This window comes from Tasmannia lanceolata, unplaced genomic scaffold, assembly GCF_043159265.1.
Source record: "Tasmannia lanceolata isolate RefF3 unplaced genomic scaffold, GAP_Taslan_0.1 ptg000008l, whole genome shotgun sequence".
NCBI lineage: Eukaryota > Viridiplantae > Streptophyta > Magnoliopsida > Canellales > Winteraceae > Tasmannia > Tasmannia lanceolata.
Window position 1 is genome coordinate 61282509 of NW_027518685.1, and position 17828 is coordinate 61300336.

At 40.4% G+C, this 17828-nt stretch overlaps 1 long non-coding RNA gene across 1 annotated transcript in view; it reads left to right on the forward strand.

Moving 5' to 3' along the window:
- Positions 1 to 7576, forward strand: part of LOC143883701 (uncharacterized) — a 33541-nt gene extending 25965 nt beyond the window's left edge. Inside the window, exon 2 of the long non-coding RNA XR_013252483.1 lies at positions 7325 to 7576. This is a non-coding gene — a long non-coding RNA (uncharacterized LOC143883701). The remainder of the gene's footprint in view (positions 1 to 7324) is intronic.
- The last annotated feature ends 10252 nt before the right edge of the window (positions 7577 to 17828 follow it).

The window sequence follows — 17828 nt, forward strand, 5'->3', positions numbered from 1 at the left end:
GAGTCGTGCACTAATATTCTTATCTTCTCCGCCATCGGAGTCTTTGAGACTTGAGAGCATATACATACCAAATCCCTCAATCCCACCATTCGAAACCCCAAACTCCATCTCCTGAAGCAATCAAAACCATAGTGTTCATCTTCATTCAAAACCCTACTCTTTCGACACTTGTCCATTTGAAAATATAAAACCCAAATCCAAGCATATACATACCAAGACCCCTCAATCCCACCATTTGAAACCCTAAAGTCCACCTTCTAAAGCAATCAAGGCCAAAATCTCCTTCCCCATTCAAAACCCTACTCTTTCGACACTTAACCCAAATCCCCACTCTTCGAATACCCTAAACGTAATTTCCCACCATTCGAAAACCCAAATCCCTAATTCTTACCCTTCGAAAACCCAAAAGCAAATTTCCCACCATTCAAAAACCCAAAATCCTAAACTTTCCCTTCCAATTTTCACCATTTGAAACCCTACAACCCTAACTCCTACCTTATAAAAACCTAAAACCCTATTTCTCACCCAAAATCGTAATTTCTTCCATTTGAAAACCCAAAGCCCAATTTCTCACCGTTTGAACTCCCCAAATCCTTATTTCTTCACAATCCAAAGTTACCCGTTTGAAACCCTAATCCTCATTTCGTTTTTATTCATTTAAACCCTAAATCTATTCACTCCCAACTTATCCTTGTTTGAAACCCTAATCTTCACCTTTATCCATTCGAAAGCTTCATCCATTCCAAAACCCTAATCTTTAAATATTTTCTATTTGAAACCCCACGCTCACTCGAAACCATAATTTTCATTCAAGACATCCCCCCCTTCCCCCCAACACCACATAATCTATCACAATCTATAATCAGATTCCTAATTTTCTTTCCATCACCCTAGTTCAGATATGTTCCACATTCTAGAAACCGTGATTTCTTTCTCCTAGCCTTCTTTCTTACTTGACTTGTTACTATCAATTTATTTCATGATAATTTCCTTCTTTGGAAGGAGGAAAGTCACTCCGATTGTTTCAGCCCAAGGAATACTGGATCACTTAAATGGGATTTCTGTAGCAACTATGGAATTTGTTAAAAGAAGGGGAGGTGATTCAACCGCCGACGAAGAAAAATCTCTCTTTTGGGAAAAGAATCCCGCACATGAAGAATGGTTATGCAAACATCAGCTCATCATTATGAATTCCACACTTACGCCTGAAGTGCTTGCTCAAGTACTTGACATCTCGTCGCCTTGCGATTTGTAGTCCTATTTGCAACAATCTGAATCATTTATCTTGCAACTCCGCATGGAGCGTCATAACCGTCTTAAAGGAAACCTTTCACTTGCAACATTTGAAGTGTCTATTTGACCAATTTGCTATCAGATGCCACTTGATGAGCATGATAAGGTATACTCCACTTTCTCTGCCCTAAGAGATGATTATCTGATATTTAACACTTTGTTCATCACACACAAAAGGCCACCCACGGTTGCTGAGCTGCAACATGAGGGCTTTTCGCTACAAAGGGATGTGCGAAGCTCCACACACTACAATTGAACTCCCAAGACTCCTCTGAGACTCTATGTTGCTAGTACCTCTGGTCGTAGGCGTGGTAAGATTCCTGGGCATGGTTATGGTTGTGGCAACTATTACAATCATCAAGGGTGTGCCCCTATTCAGACACATTATGGGTCCATCCAAATTAGCGCCATGATCAACGTTCTGGACAGGGTCAAGATTGAACTCCTCATAGGGAGTCTTCCCATTGGCTGATGCCCACACCTTCTATGTTAACATATCCGCAATAGGGCCTACTTTACCTTTTGCGGTCCAGGATCCATTGCTTCTTCATGGTCACCTCAGTACCATGCTGGTTGTCAAATTTGTGGGTGCAAAAATATACAACTATATACAGCTATAATCATTTTAATACCTAGTACCAACAGAATTCTCATTATTCATCAGCTGGGGTATCGTTCACTGTTAACACCTTTTGAAGCTTCTTGGGTTTTCGATAAGGGGGCAACCTATCATGTTTTAATGATTCAAGTGATCTGTCATTCTTAGTTTGTATTTTGGGTCTTCTAGAATTGTTACGGGCAACGGGAAAGATTTTAAATGTTGGTTTCAATATGCAATGTCAGTTGCAACGGAAATAAAATGTTGTCGGTTTAAATCATAGATTTTGATGTAAATCTTGTAAAATCATGGAAATTTATGAAAATGCATGCGGAAGATATAAATTTAAGATGAAACTTCAAGAAGTGCTAGAATAAGCACAAATTCATGCTTAAAAATATCACATGAGTGAAACAATAATCCATAATTGTTTAACAGGATCAGACAGCTAATGCGTGTATGGTCTTATTCTAAAACTGAAAATGCGTACAACCATGTATACATATGACTCAAATAAACACAAATGTATGCGTGCATTATGCAACTACATCAAGTCAACAATTAATTGATGCATTTACATAATAATTGAAGAAAAAAACATAAAGTAAGCACATATCAAGAAAAAAAATGTGAAAACCCAAGCTTCATGCACCTTTGTTAAAATTTTGACATCTCAACCAAAGGTCTCTAATTTACATGCTAAATCTGTAGCTTTTTGATCTACAAGATCATAACGTTACAGAAATCTATACCGAAAGATTTCGTTTCTGTGGGTTGGAAACAAAAATATGTAGGCTGTTTTGTGTATAAAAGCAAAGTTTGTTTGGCTTCGACTTAATGTTTTCTCAAATGGAAAAGCTTCCTAAAACCAGTCCAAAATCTACACCAAATGAGATGAACATGTAACTTGAGTGGTGTTATTCACTACCAAAGCCATATAGATTTGGTTGCGATCCCAATGCAGAGCTATGTGAACAAAATCTCATCGGGGACATAATTTGTAAATCTTACTAGTGCTTCACAGTTGGGTTCTCATTCTTCCATTTCTTCCTCTTCCTCTCTTCACACAACCCTAGAAACAGCCTCGAATCCCACACGAAAGCAGGTGTAAGAGCTGCACCTTAGTTCAAAAGATATTAAATAATAACCTATATATGTGTGTGTGTGTGTATCGGGAAAGTGTTTCTAAGGGATACCTTAGATAAGGTATCTAAAGGATCACTCAAAAAACATCAAGGGCCCACATTGTTTGGATGATCCAAAGCATTCATTTGATAGGCCTTGACATAGATAGGGTGTGCCCAAAAAATCAGCGCGCGTAAAGTGCTTCTTTCTTTTGGGCAAACCCTATCAGTACTTGGCAACTTTAAAGTGTCAAGGTTGTCGCAGACAGCCCTCCTAAATTTGCGAAGTACACTAAAGTGTCAGTATGCTTCTCATTTTTATAAAATGACGGGTTTTTGTGTCATAAAAAAGATCTTGAAAATATGGGTGATTATGGAGGGCTATTTGGGACAGCCCTGGAACTCACAAGTCTTCATAGCTGCTCCCTAAACTGTACAACACTTAAAACAGTCTCAAAACAAAGTAACAGGTTCATTTACTGTTTCCAGAACCTGTAATCCCCCTACAAAATTATCTAGCATCCATTGCATTGTCTCTTTGGGGTGTAGATCGACATGTTGAATTGTCTTTAAAGACCTTTATGCCGAGCTTCTGTATGGGTTGTGGATTGACAGGTTGCGTTGTCTCTTTGGGATGTGGATCAGGAAGTTCCTTTACTGTTTCCACAACCTGTAATTTCCCTCCAAAATTATGACGTCTTGCATTGTCTTTTTGGGTGTGTGGATTGGCAGGTTGGATTCACCTATATAACTTAGGTGAGGTTTCTGTATGTCTAACAGAAGTTAATGCATTCCTAGCTCTTAATCCTAGAGAAACTTGCATTCCTAAGCCTTGTTAAAGTGGCGGGAACACATCATCAAAGAACAAACCCCCTTCTCAGTAAAGTTGCAATCATTCTTAGCCTTGATGCCTCAAGGCAGATGAGTATGTTAGTGATTAATCATTTGATGTGGGTTGGGGTGGCTCTTTCAAATATTTATGATTCATCCTTGTTCGCCATGTGTTCAAATGTATGAACTAATGGAAGTAAGGGGTAAAACAAAATGCAATGAAAGACCTTAAAAAAAAAGATAACTATCACAGAGTCCAGAGGAATGATATCGTCGCCCAGCGCAAGACTCAAGATAATCATCATAAAGATTTTCGGGCAGCTGGGAAAAGTCCTTTTTTTAATCCCGTAAGACCTAGCGGACATGGCAGGCCCACGATGAGGTATATGACAAGCTTCGGTATCAAAAACGCCTTCAACAAGCGGCATGCGAATGGGCCTGATAAATACTCAATGCATTTATTGTCTGCAGACAAAGAGAGAGGGATACCCCTATATAAACAAAGAAGGGAGAGACGTGGAGGTAGAGAAAAAACAGAGAGACTCGCCTCTACTATTCTTAATCTCTTGCACAACTATAAGATGGCAGAGGATTCCTCATCTTCCGATAGGGAGTTCAGGGAAAGAGATTTCAAAAGAAAAAATAAGGCGGATACGGAAGAAGAGTCGAGGGTTGTGCGTGGAAAAAAGGCTAAGAAAAATGGGAGGAAAAAAAAGATGAACAAGGAAAGGTCACCATCAAGAGGAGAAATAGCAGAGGCTTACCTAGACCTTCAGTGGAAAAAAAATTTTGGAGGCGGCAAAGGGTAAAGAGGACGAACTAGAAGCCCTGACAGGCAAAAGAAACATAACAGATATATGTGTTCCAATAGACCATTTTCCGTTCTTCAGAAAGCAGCTAGGGGAGGAAAAGAAAGCTTTGGAGGAGGAATCTGAGTTGACATTGGAGAACGAGAAGGGCATGGCTGGAACCAGGGAGGTTCTTCACGAGAACCGGCTTTTTTCTCGAGACTCCATGGATGCTGAACTCAGTGAGAATATAAAAGGGTGCATGGAAGGGGCTATTGGCGAAGAACCTGTCGAGGGGGGTGGAGAGGCTTCTGTGGAGGAAGACAAGGTTTTTTCTGAGGAATTTGAGAGGATGTCAAAGATGGGGACTGCTTTCGGGATCTGCTTTGATGAAAATGTGGAAAAGTCAAGGGAGATGCTGTTGGAAATTGAGAGGCGGGATAGGGCGGAGAAGGTGAGAACTCCAGGCAGGGGACTTAGAGAGACCAACGCTCTACAAAAATGATGAGGGGTTCCTCATTTGGTAAAAACTTTTTGGTTATGGGATCGGGTATAATCTTTTTGGAATTCCTCGACACAGGAGTTGCCGTAGGAAAAGATCGAAATAGGCTGTGTCGTCTCCACTGCTTACTCCCTGCACTGTTTTAAGCTTTGACTCTATATAATGGAGTCAGATATTGAGACTCTGGATGGGAAGGTTTCTTTTCAAGATCTTCGAGGAAGATCGCAAAAGGTTGTTGGAAGTTCTTATGCTTTGAAGGTGTTCTTTTCAAGATCTTCGAGGAAGATCTCAAAAGTCTGTTGGGAGTTTTCTTATGAGCGTTCTATTCAAGATCTTCGAGGAAGATCGCAAGAATTCGTTTGGAAGTTCTTATGTTTTTTGGTTTGGATGGGGAATGTAAATGGAGATAGTTTTTGGATAGTTCTTTTTTCTTATCCTTTTGCGCTATGGAGTTCTCTCCTTAGCCGTCATACTATGTGATCATGGGGGACTCTTGGTCCCTTCTTCATGTATCTTTCGTATGAACTATCAATATATACTCGACTCGACTCGACTCAACTCAACTCAACTCAACTAAGCCTTTGTCCCAAACTAGTTGGGGTCAGCTAATGAATCCTTCATGAAGAAGGTGAAAAGGATCTACCCGGCTCAAATTGACTAAGTCTAATCCCGACACTGGTTGGGTTCATCTACATGGATCAATTTCTTCTATTCTATCCTATCCAAGGTCATGTTCTCTATTATATTCCTAGCCCCCAAGTCTTTCCTCACTGTTCCTACCTAAATTGTTTTCGGTCTGCCCCTACCTCTTTTTACTCCATCAACTTGGCACGAGTCACTTCTTCTCACTAGAGCATCCAAAGGCCTACGTTGGATATGCCCAAACCATCTTAAGCGGTGTTCTCTCATCTTCTCCTCAATTGGTGCCACCCCCACCTTTTTACGGATGTCTTCATTTTTTAATTCGATCTAACCTATGGCCGCACATCCATCTAAGCATTCGCATCTCCACTACACATCTTATGCACATGCTGCTTATTGGTGGCCCAACATTCTGAGCCGTACAGCATGACTGGTCTCACAACTGTCTTATAAAACTTTCCCTTCAATTTGGTAGGTATTTACGATCGCACAGAACTCCTGAAGCATGCTTCCACTTCAACCAACCTGCTCTTATTATGTGGTTAACATCCTCTTCAATCTCTCCTTATGTAGGATTGAACCAAGATAGCAAAAGATATCCCTCTTAGGTACCTCCTGTCCAGTCGTATTTATTACATCCTCCCTGCCTCCTTACATTATTAAAGTTGCACTCCATATACTCTGTCTTAGTCCTGCCCAGTCTAAAACCTTTGGATTCCAAAGTAGTTCTCCATAACTCTAGCTTAGCATTAACTCATGCTTTGGTTTCGCCAATTAATACTATGTCATCTGCAAATAACATACACCACAACACGTCATCTTGGATACCCTCCGTAAGTTCATCCATAACTAGAGTAAAAAAAAGAAAGATAAGGGCTTAGAGCTGATCCTTGGTGCAATCCTATTATAATTGGAAACTCACTAGACGTGCCATCCGTAGTTCTGACACTAGTTACTACTCCATCGTACATATCCTTAATCATATTAACATATTTAGTAGGCACGTTTTTCCTTTCAAAGACCCACCACATAACACTCCTGAGAGCCCTATCATACGCTTTCTCTAAGTCAATGAAAACCATATGAAGGTCCTTTTTATTTTCTTGAAATCGCTCCATTAACCGCCTAATAAAAAAGATAGCTTCCATAGTTGATTGTCCGGGCATCAAGCCAAACTGATTCTCTGACACCTTAGTCTATTTTCTTAGTCTATGCTCAATTATCCTCTCCCAAAGCTTCATGGTGTGATTCAAAAAACAAATCTTGTGCTCCTAAAACATAAGCCAACTTAGGCCCTATTCGTTTAAGATTATGCCAACCGATTGTGAGTCCAAAACCAATTATTGGACTCAAAATCGAATGTGTCATTTGTGGAAAGTTGCCACATATAGAGCATGAACAAGACGGCGGTCATGCATTTTGCATGATTACATGTTTGGCAGGGCATTCTTGAAATACTGCACATGAAGAATTTTTCAGGAAATGCACATGAGAAATTGTTTACAAAGATATATGTCTAAATATAATATTGTTTTTTCGCTTACAGGCTGGTGTTCTTCTCCACAAGTGTTTCCGAATTCCTGTTACATTTTCGCGCCTGTTGATATTCTGTCATATCCATGTTCTTGGTCTACTGCAATTTCAGGTGTAATTTGATAGCCAAGTTCTGCTACATCATGTTCAAATATCAAGGATTTATGTTTGCATATGTCGTTTTAAGTTATAGGTCACCCCATAAAGTGGTGTTTGGCATGCATTTGGATGAATATTTTTATTAATTAGTATGATTTTGTTTTAATCTTTGGCCATAAGTTTATTATTGACTTCTGCATATCGGCAAGCCAAATATCCATGTACAGTAGGGCTGAGATTTGTCAACTCTAATTACATCCATATTTACATCTTCTCTACTTTGATATGTCACTCGATCTGCTTTATACAGACACGAGAAGAAAAAGGTGATGACTCCAAAAGGTTAGTCATAATCTCCCTCTCGAAGTTGAAGTAATTTGTAAATCTCTTTGATGATAATTGCCACACGCCAAGGACCCTGGTTTTGATGTAAGGCTCAATTGATTGCATTTGCAGTCACCTTCTACCCAAAGTCTTTCTGCCGAACTCTCTTTAAAATTTCCTACCCATGCTGGGTCAGGATTGACTATTGAACCCTTGTCAAAGTCTAAATTGGTGAGGTTGGGAGGACTCCTTGTCTATCTAAAATTCCTTTTTGCCTTAACCCTAGTTTTAATAATATTTCCCTAACTCCTACAGAGATCTTGAACCAAAAAGCTATTTAGATCTTTTCTGGCTAGTGCCCAACGAATTATTAGACCCTTCATAGTCCTGGTGTTCTTATATTTGGAAGAATTCTAATCAATCATCAGAAGCCCAATCAATGGCACCCATCTTCCACTTTATTATTCTTTTATACCATTGTCTAACTTGGTGAGGTTGCGAGGACTCCTTGTCTATCTAACATTCCTTTTTTGCCTAAGATTTCTCCAACTCCTATAGAGATCTTGAACCGAAAGACTCAGTAGTTCTTTTATTGCGAGTGCCCAATGAATTATTAGACATTTGATCTTACATTTGGGAGAATTCTTATCAATCATCAGCCATAATTTTGGTGCCTGTGTTTTTTATTGAATCAGAGCCCTGGAATACATGTCACCAGGTTTGATGTGCACCTATATAGTACTTGGCAGGCTTGGTGTTGCATTTGAATCTTCTCTCTACTTAGGTTAGGTGGTGTCAAAGTTCAATATATTGATTCTACCCTCTTTTACCATAGATGCTTGTCATTGAGAAATCTTTGCTGGCCCATGGGGTTATTTAAAATCACAAATGTAAACTTTCCTTTAGCTATTGAATACCTTCTTGTGTAATTTTTATATAACAATTAAAGATCTTATTTACCTAAACATCTCTACAGCTATTAAATACCTCATAGATATAGTATATTGAAGGAATCTATATATTATTAAATATTATAGTATAAAACACAGCCTCCTTGGACATTGATGGAAACATAGCTTTATCATGTTAGAGGATTTTAGTAACAACCTGATTATATCAGAACATGAGTAGAATAATGATGTAATGCAGTCAGTTCTTCTACGCCTTTTCTCTTTTGCTAATATTTCGCTGCTAAACTACTCCAGTGCAACTTTGTGCAGAAAAAAAAAGGTGGAATGTTTAACATTTCTACCCCACTTTCTCTGTCTCTTCCTAAACGATGGGAACATTACGATACTTTTTTCTTTTTCTTCTCCTGAAAATGAAGTCATTTTCAGGAATAGACAAACAAGAGGGAATGGAAATATGATTTACCTAGTTATCTACTGTTGGAAGAATAGTGTGATGATCATCCATGTCTCACCTCAGGAGCATAGTGGTGCCTTCACGGCTGCTACATAGATAGGTCCATTTTGTTTTATGGATTTCCATGTTTTTTACATTTTCCCATAGGATGATGATTTTTCTGCCCTCCCCTCTCCTCCCCTCCCCTCCCCTGTAGGATAATGCCCCCCCCCCCCCCCCCCCCCTCCCTTTTAACGGGATTTAATGTTATAGTCTGCCCACAATTCACGTTAAAAGGGGGGCGCATTATCATAGGGGTTGTTTAAAAATCATCACCCTTTTCCATAGTATTATTAGGGAAATGATATCACCACTTCCATATTTTGATGATCGCACTCCTCACTTTATTAAAAAGTACGGTATGGCCCGCACCATAGGAAGATCCAAACCGTCCATGAGATGTGACACAGCCCAAATAGGTTGTGCCCCAAAAATCACTTACATAGGTGGATCCAAACCCTCGGATCTACAGAGGGTTAGGATCAACCCTCTAATATTCAGCCCCTCTGTAGATCGGAGGATTAGGATCAACCTATGGAAATGATTTTGGAGCACAACCTATTTAGGATGTGACCCATCTAATGGACGGTTAGGATCATCCTATGGTGCGGCCCATACCGTACTTTTTAGTAAAGTGAGGAGTGCGATCATCAAAATACAGTAGTGGTGATATCTTTTCCCTATTATTATTATTCATATTTGTACTACAAATAATGCAGTTAGTTTGCTAATTTTAGGTTTATAATGGGACTTCTCAGCGGGGATAGAATCTTTTGATAAGCTGTTCCGGGGATTGGCAACACTGCTTGGATAAATTAATCTGAACAAACCACTTAAATTAGATTATCACTATGTATTGGGGCTGTTATTGAGGGGAAAAGAGGAGAGCAAGTCAATACAAGAATAAAATAAATCACTGCTTGCTATCCTCAATGGAGAACAGTCCCAAATGGGCATGCCCATAAGATTAAAAAAGGACCAAAATCAAATATGTAACTTTTATTTTTTGCAAGGTAACAGATTTTATTCCAGGGCAAACCAAAAGTTACAACCAAGGGGACAAGCTGCCCCCAAAAACATGATACATATAAAAAACAAGTCCTACACTAGGCAATTGAGGAAAATACGAAAAGTATAAAAATCCCCTAAAAAAGAAAGCAACAGTATGCCCCAATGAGTTGCAGAATGCAGCCATAAGATTATTTCAACACCTTCCTGAGGCAGTCATAGAGAAAAATCAACCTTAGCAGAGTCCACACCATCTTTTGCCAATAGGCCAGCCTTCATTGGTCATTGGGGGGGCCCCGCTTACTAACTTTCCACAATAATTTCTGCAATGCTTATTACCGGCATTTAAGAACGCCGGTAAATGTAACACTGGTGTATATTCTGGCTTTTAGTGGCGTTCATGAATGCTAATAAAACCCTTTTTTTTGTTGTAGTGATAAAAGGGATTTTGCAAGTCATTGGGGGGCATGGCCACCCCCACACTATAAGTCCCTCTGCCCCAGAGCGGACCTTCTCATGTGTTGGATTTTAGGGCAAATACCATGCACCAAGTTCCAAATCTCTGCAATGATGTTTTCAAGCTTCCAAGGTCCCCTACCACTTGTTAGACGCCCAAGCTAACACATTCGACGAATCACCTTCAGTAATGAGGGGGCCTAGATTGTGCTTCACATACCATCATAGACCGATGGGCAAAGTTCTAGCTTCAGCTTCATTAGCATCACAAAAATTAGCCAGCCCTGAGAATGACATCAATACTGGCATCCCGAATCAAGTCTCGAGTGCAAGAACGACCCGGATTATCGAGAGAGCTTCCATCAAAATTCTGACCCAACCCACCAGAGCAGTCTTCTTAGGATAGATCTTCTCTTTTATTTTATTTTTCCATTTCACTACATGCCAGTTTCTAAATATTTCCCCAACACTACAAGTAAGACCAACCTTTTCTCTATTCTTTGCGATTAGTGCAAGTTTGACATCAAGAGCAATTTGGTCACGTCTTTTCTCCTTCAAATATCATGTTATTATGCTCGTTCCAAATATTCCATATTAGAACATAAGGAATTAGCTTCCACATAGCCTACCCCGTGCTTCTAAAAGGTCCGGTGGTCCAATGAAGTAAAGACCTTTTTAATGTTTTTTGGAAATACCCATGCCAAACCAAAAGGTTTTATTGCATCCATCCAAAGGCAATGGGAGAAAGGACAATGCAATAACTGATGATCTGAGGATTCCTCCTCCCTCCTCCCTCCTCCCTCCTCCCTCCTGCAAAGCACACACAAACTTGCTAATCAGAATTTTTTATTTATTGATGCGATCACATGTCTTAATGCTTCTATGAACAACAGTCCACGCGAAAGCCACTACCCTTGGAGGGTAGTTGGAAATCCATATTTTAGCTCGGCTTGAAGCTTTCATGAATCCATCATTTAACCTGTAGAGAGAAGATTTATTCGAGAAACCACCTTAGGAGTCGGGAATCTACACTCAATGGTCAGACTCATAAGGTTAACAATAACAATAATTTAAGTGGGCATGAGAGGATGGGAAACTAATTATTTCATCATTTTTGAGATGTCTCCTAAGTATAATGTCCCAAGAACCCCTCCTTAGTTTCCTCAGCCCTCACCAAATAATCGCAAACTCTAGACTATTGGTCGCTAGACGGAATAGGTTTGGAAATGCCTGGCACAAACGAGACTCCCCAATCGAAATATCCACCCAAAAGCGTACCTCATTACCCATTCCCACTCTAAATATAATAAGAGACTCAAACTGGAAACGAGGAACACAAATAGACTTCCATGCACCCGAACCTTTACCGATAACCGGGTTTCTAGCATCCCAATCCCCAACTCTCTCGAGTCTCTCCTATATTTGGCGCCAATGATGTTGTGACATAATGCCTCTTTTTCTACTCCGAATCTCCACAACCACTTGCCAAGGCTTTATTTCGTTATCTGATTTTCCCAATCCCCATATTCCCAAAATCAACTATTTAACTTCTTTAGAAGAAACCCTAAAAGATGCTTATGGATCAAGGGCCTAGGATCATCCAATAAAGGTGTTCTTATGGTGAATGGATCTGATCATGCAATTGAGGGTAGAAGTGGGGCTCAATAGGTGTCTTTGAAGGAGAGTGAAAGTGACTTTAGTTTTCAACATATCCCATACAATTTTTATAAGAGGGGATGATTACATGGGAACTTGTGTGCATAATCAAGGGAGACTACATGGGAAGCTGTGTGCATAATCGAGACCGTTGATTTAGTAGACCATAACGAGGCAACCCACATGATCTAGGTCACATAGGAAATATAAATATTTACAAAGGTCAACGATTCAGTTTTTCCTGTAGGAACCCCTACATGATGGGCTCTCTTCAACGGACCCGATCTCATCCTGACAAATGTGAGGGTGTCCTAGTGGGTCCATGCCTGATCTCTAATGAGATGATTCCAGATCAAGCTTGATCAAAGATCTGGAATCATCCCATTAGAATGATCTCAAGAGCAATAAGCAAGATTTCTGATGGATAATAATATCTATGGACCAGATCAGTAGTCTTGAATTTGCTAAGTGGGACCCAAAAGTTAGCCTTCCTATTGACCACGAAATATGGACCCAGCAATCAATGGAGGGAGGGACAAATGTTTGTGGAAATGGGGGTTACGGTCACAGGTGATATAACAAATGGGCCCCACAGTACGACTAGGCACGGCCCATGGTGCATTCTTTATTGACCCACTGAACAAGCCGGGCCCACAGGCAATTAAGCTTTTTAATTCTACCCAATTGGGACCACAAACGTATGAGGCCCCCTGCCAGCTGTAGATGCTTAGGCAACTTGCTTTTAAAGGGGTCGATTTGTCACGACCCTTAAAATTTGGCTGCTAATATTGGCACTACCATGGTTTTATAATTGCACTAACTCATCTTGTCTTTTACTATCTAAACAGCTGTCACAGGATGTTCCCAACCAATTAGAAAGGAAAAGACAAGCCGAGTTTGTTCAATTATTAAAACATGTCACTGCCAATACCAGCAGCCTAAAAGTAAATATCTCACCTTGGTATTGAATGGCTCCAGTATCAATGGCGTCGGTCCAATGGGGGCACTCTTGGGGCTGGTTTTTGCAAGGACACTCTTCAAGGTGTAATTCCTTCTGAAAATAATGAACATATTTACCCAACACATTCTTTGTTTTTCCTCTAGAATAATGCTCTGGAACTAGTACACATGTGGGTTTTAGGAAAATGGAAATGGTGTATCTTTTCTAATTATCATTAGACTACCGTATATTTTCATTCATCTCTCATGTCTCGAGTCACCCTCTTCACTTCCTTCTCTAGCCATTGACCCTAAGTCCCTAGCCCACTGCGTCCCGCCGCTGTGGCTCACTATCGAAGTTTCCGGTCATGCTCATGCTCACGCTCACCCGAGAATTTTTATTAGGACATTCCGATGGACCGTAAGATTCGAAATAGATAGTGACCAAGACAAAAAAAACACATGGGTAATTTGATTTGACCTACCTACCTATGGGTAATTTGAATGAATCTTAACCATGGTTTTAAATGAGACTGACACCGAAACGTATCGAAATTGAAATGGCCGAAATTTTGGCAATCTCTGCTAAATTTGGAAAAAAATATTAATTTTTTATTCCTTTACCAAACTTCAGCCGAAATTACCAAAATTTCAGCACAAAAAATGACATTTCATGCGCCTTTACTGAATTTCGGCCAAAATTTCGGTTTCGGTTACCCCCGAAATTTCGGCCGAAACCAAAATTTAAAACCTTGATCTTAACTATGACCTACAATCCGAAGGGGGTCCGTTGACACCCATACAAGAGGGTAACACGGGGAAGAAAATTTTAGATATGCAGGGGGCAGAAGAGATTATGATAACATTAAAAAACAACGTCACCTTATAGGAGCTCGAAACGTGTTTCGTAAGGTCTTCGTCTGTCCAATAAGATACGTCCACGTGGCAATCAGAAAAGGCCAGAACAGCTCCGTCAAAGGGGGTGCAAGTGGGGCCACTCCACCACTGGGCACGGCCCACGGTGCATTTTTTTACTGACCAACCAAATAAGTGGGCCCCACTAGCAAATAACGCCATTACGTCGACCCTTTTGGGAAGACATATAACACAACCTTTTTCTCTGTTGAATACTTATATTGCACGCGTGCCCACGAATGAAATGAGAGGGCCCACGTGGCTTGTCAAAATTCCTAATTCAAATTTGGCTCCTTCTCCTCATATTTCAATTGACCAAAACATCCCTTGTGGATTTTATAATCCATGTATTGTAAAATCCTGGTTTTGGCTTGTAAAATCCATGTATCCAACCGGCCTTGGAGACATAACTAGACCCGGCAAGAATTGACCCGGACCTGCGGGTCATCCCGGCCCGCCCGTAATTTTTGGGTCTTGGTCAACATTTTGTGACCCGTTTCTAAGTTGACCTGGGGGACAACCCGGCCCGTCAAAACTAGGCGGGTCCGGGTGGACCCACGGGTGCCCGTAGAAGTGAAACAAAGTAGTTTTTCCATAATTGTTATATTTCTATACTTCTTCTTGTAGTTTTTTCCGTAATTATCATATAAAGATACCATTTTTCAGTACTTTTTTTTCATAATTTTTCTACTTTATAGCACTTTTCTGTAATTTTCTTCCAAAACTTTAGTACTTAGGATTATTTTTGCTAACTTTTTTCACCAGCCACCTTTCCATAAATAGTATTTTCATGCAGTTTTCACCACGTCTAATAAGACAAATCTCTCAACACATACAATTGCAAAGGAGGATGGGCGAGAAGTAGCATTCGGAGAAGGTGGTTAGCAAATACCTATAAAAACAGAAAAAAAAAAAAAAATTTACTAAAAAGACAGGTGACTTGAGAGTCACCCGGCCCGTATGGGCCGGGTGCAGGCCCAAGATTCATGACCCGTAAATTTTTTCAGGTCATTCTAACCCGGCCCGCTTGACCCGGACCGGGTACGGGTCAGGTCAAACCCAGCCCGGCCCACCCGTTTGCCAGGTCTAGACATAACTCACCATATGATGATGGCCCACCTAACACTCAAGTATGGTCGTGGTGGAGCCCGCTGTTTTTAATCCCACGTGGTTATTAATTAAAGTGTATGATTTGCAATAAATGGCAATCGGTCCAACACCATGGAATTAATTATTGGTACTGAGGCAATGATCGGTGGAAGTAATGGGACCTGTGTCAGTTTCATTATCTGGGAAATGATAAATGCGCCCCTTTTCATTACTTGGGACACCAAGCTGCAATGTACAATGGTAATCAGGTCTCTTAAATCCATCGCATGTGATGTACATCAACCTTTTGCAGTCACAGATAAACTGCAGCTGGGTGTCTCAAGTAATGAAAAAGGGGAGCATTTATAATTTCCCATTCCCACATCTTTTATGTGGGCCCAACTGCGTCCCCAATTACCTTATAAATGGTAAAACGTCCTTGGTTATTTAAAACGCTATGCGGAATTTGTTAGAGACTGGCACAAAGGCATTTCTCGGCTTGTTGTTGGATGAGAGTAGCACCTGGATAGTACCAGGACCCTTGTGCCCCGGACTGCACTGCCCGCCCTATGACCCACAACTCAAAATGAGCCTTGCGACGAGACGTGGACATTCCCCCAGCAAGCCTAGCACTGTACGGTACCTCCGTGGCAGCTGCATTATCATGGCAGTTGGAGGTCGAAAGAGCATGGATTGCTGTTCTAGTAAGTGAGTAGCATGGGCAAGCAGGTAGTTGCGGGCGTGGATACCTGAACGGACAGATGCTCACTTTTCAGTAGATTTGGGCTTATTGATTTTAGGGCACTCGTTAAGGTGCATTAGGAAATGAATTTTACACATGTTTTGATAAAAATGACTGAAAATATTTGTAAAATTCTCAAACGATGTGAAAAAGGATAGAAAATTCCTTTCCCAATTCACCTTAACGAGCTCCTTGATTTTATTCATCTGAGGTGTTGCTCTCTCGTGCAACACTCCTTTCCGCGAAAGTCGCTAGCAATTATTAAAGAGGTGTCAAAAGGTTATTACAGTTCCAGAAGCTCTCACAAGCCAATTACAAAAAGAAAGACAAGCTGGGTCTGTGCAATTATTAAAACATGGTTGTGGTGATATCTTTTCCAAATTTATAATATGGGATTTGCTAGGGACCATCGCATAAGGCATTTCCCAGGCCGTCAGTTGCATGAGAGAACAGCCACATATGAATTAAATAAATAAGACAAAAATCTGTTGAAGAGTGAGCCACTGTGGCTGCTGGCACCATTCAGTTGGACCCAGGACTAGGCAAGTGGGCTCGTGTGGAGATGTTTTCTATGTCCATGAGGAACTGGATTCCACAGTTTATAGGGGCCACCTATTCTTTATCTTCCCTCATAAAAAATGGTAAAGTTTGATGCCCTGTAAGGGCCCACCCATGTGAAGGAAACGTGATATGACTATTCATCTGCTGGGCCCACCGTTTAGATGCCATAGCCTTGAAACAAAGTTATTTTTATATCTGACCTTCGGATTAGTGGGCTAATAGAAAAAGAAGAAAAGAGTGGGTCCACTTGCAGTCCTAGGTGAGACAGTTAGGTTCAATGAATAGAAAGCGTATGCTATTGGCCGGTGGGGCCCACTTTAAGGGAACAATTCAAATCATCCTTTCATATGAATATGGCTAATTTGAAGGTGTTTTTAATTTAATATCTGAACTCAAGTCCAGACCATTCATCAGCTGGCCCTACATGTTTGAATGATGCCACGGCATGGGCCCCATATGGTTAGGATCACTTGAAGAAGACATTATAGGGCGTGGCCCACCCTAGATATTGATGATTTGGATCATTCAAGAACTGGCCCTTGCCTACACTTTCAGTTGAACTTGCTTTTTTCTTGAAAAATGCTAATTAAGTTGGACTTTTTTGGGTCCCACATGTGGATGTTATCTGATTCATTGATTTGACCACTGACCTCATGTATGGGCCATTGATGTCTACCTCGTCTTGATCGGATGATCCGCGTTCCTTGATCTATCAAGGTTCATTGAAGAAAAGTCAAGATTACTGAACCATGTGGGTTGCCTCATGATAGTCTACAAGATCAACGGTCTTGATTACACATACATGTCACAGTGTGGGACCCAAAAATTGATCCTTAGGATTTACCGCCAGGGCCTATCTGCCTAGTTAACTTATTTCCTAATATATTTATTTCCAAAATTGGAAATTAAAAATTTTCATATAATCTGAATATTTTTTTTCCAAGATAAAATTTCCCTGCTTGCAAAAAATCCCAAAAATTTTATCCCTAAAGAGGAACAGTTCCTGAATAAATATGAGTGGCAAAATAATGGGGATTTTCAATTCTAATAGCATGAGGATGATTTATATGCTGCATGTTGAAAAAGTAGAGGTGGTGTTGGTGATCTATTGGCCTATAGTTGGTGGGCCCTTAGAAAAGATATCCTTTAATTTTATGGAACTCTTTTCTCAGTTGCCTTCTTTCTGAAACATCCAATAGCAAAAGATCCAGTGTAAATTATGGAATGTTCAATTGAAGGAAGTTTCTGGAAGGGCCTACCTATGGTCTACAAGTGCTTATGTTTCTCTTTGTAGGCATAACAATGGACGACATAAACTAAACTA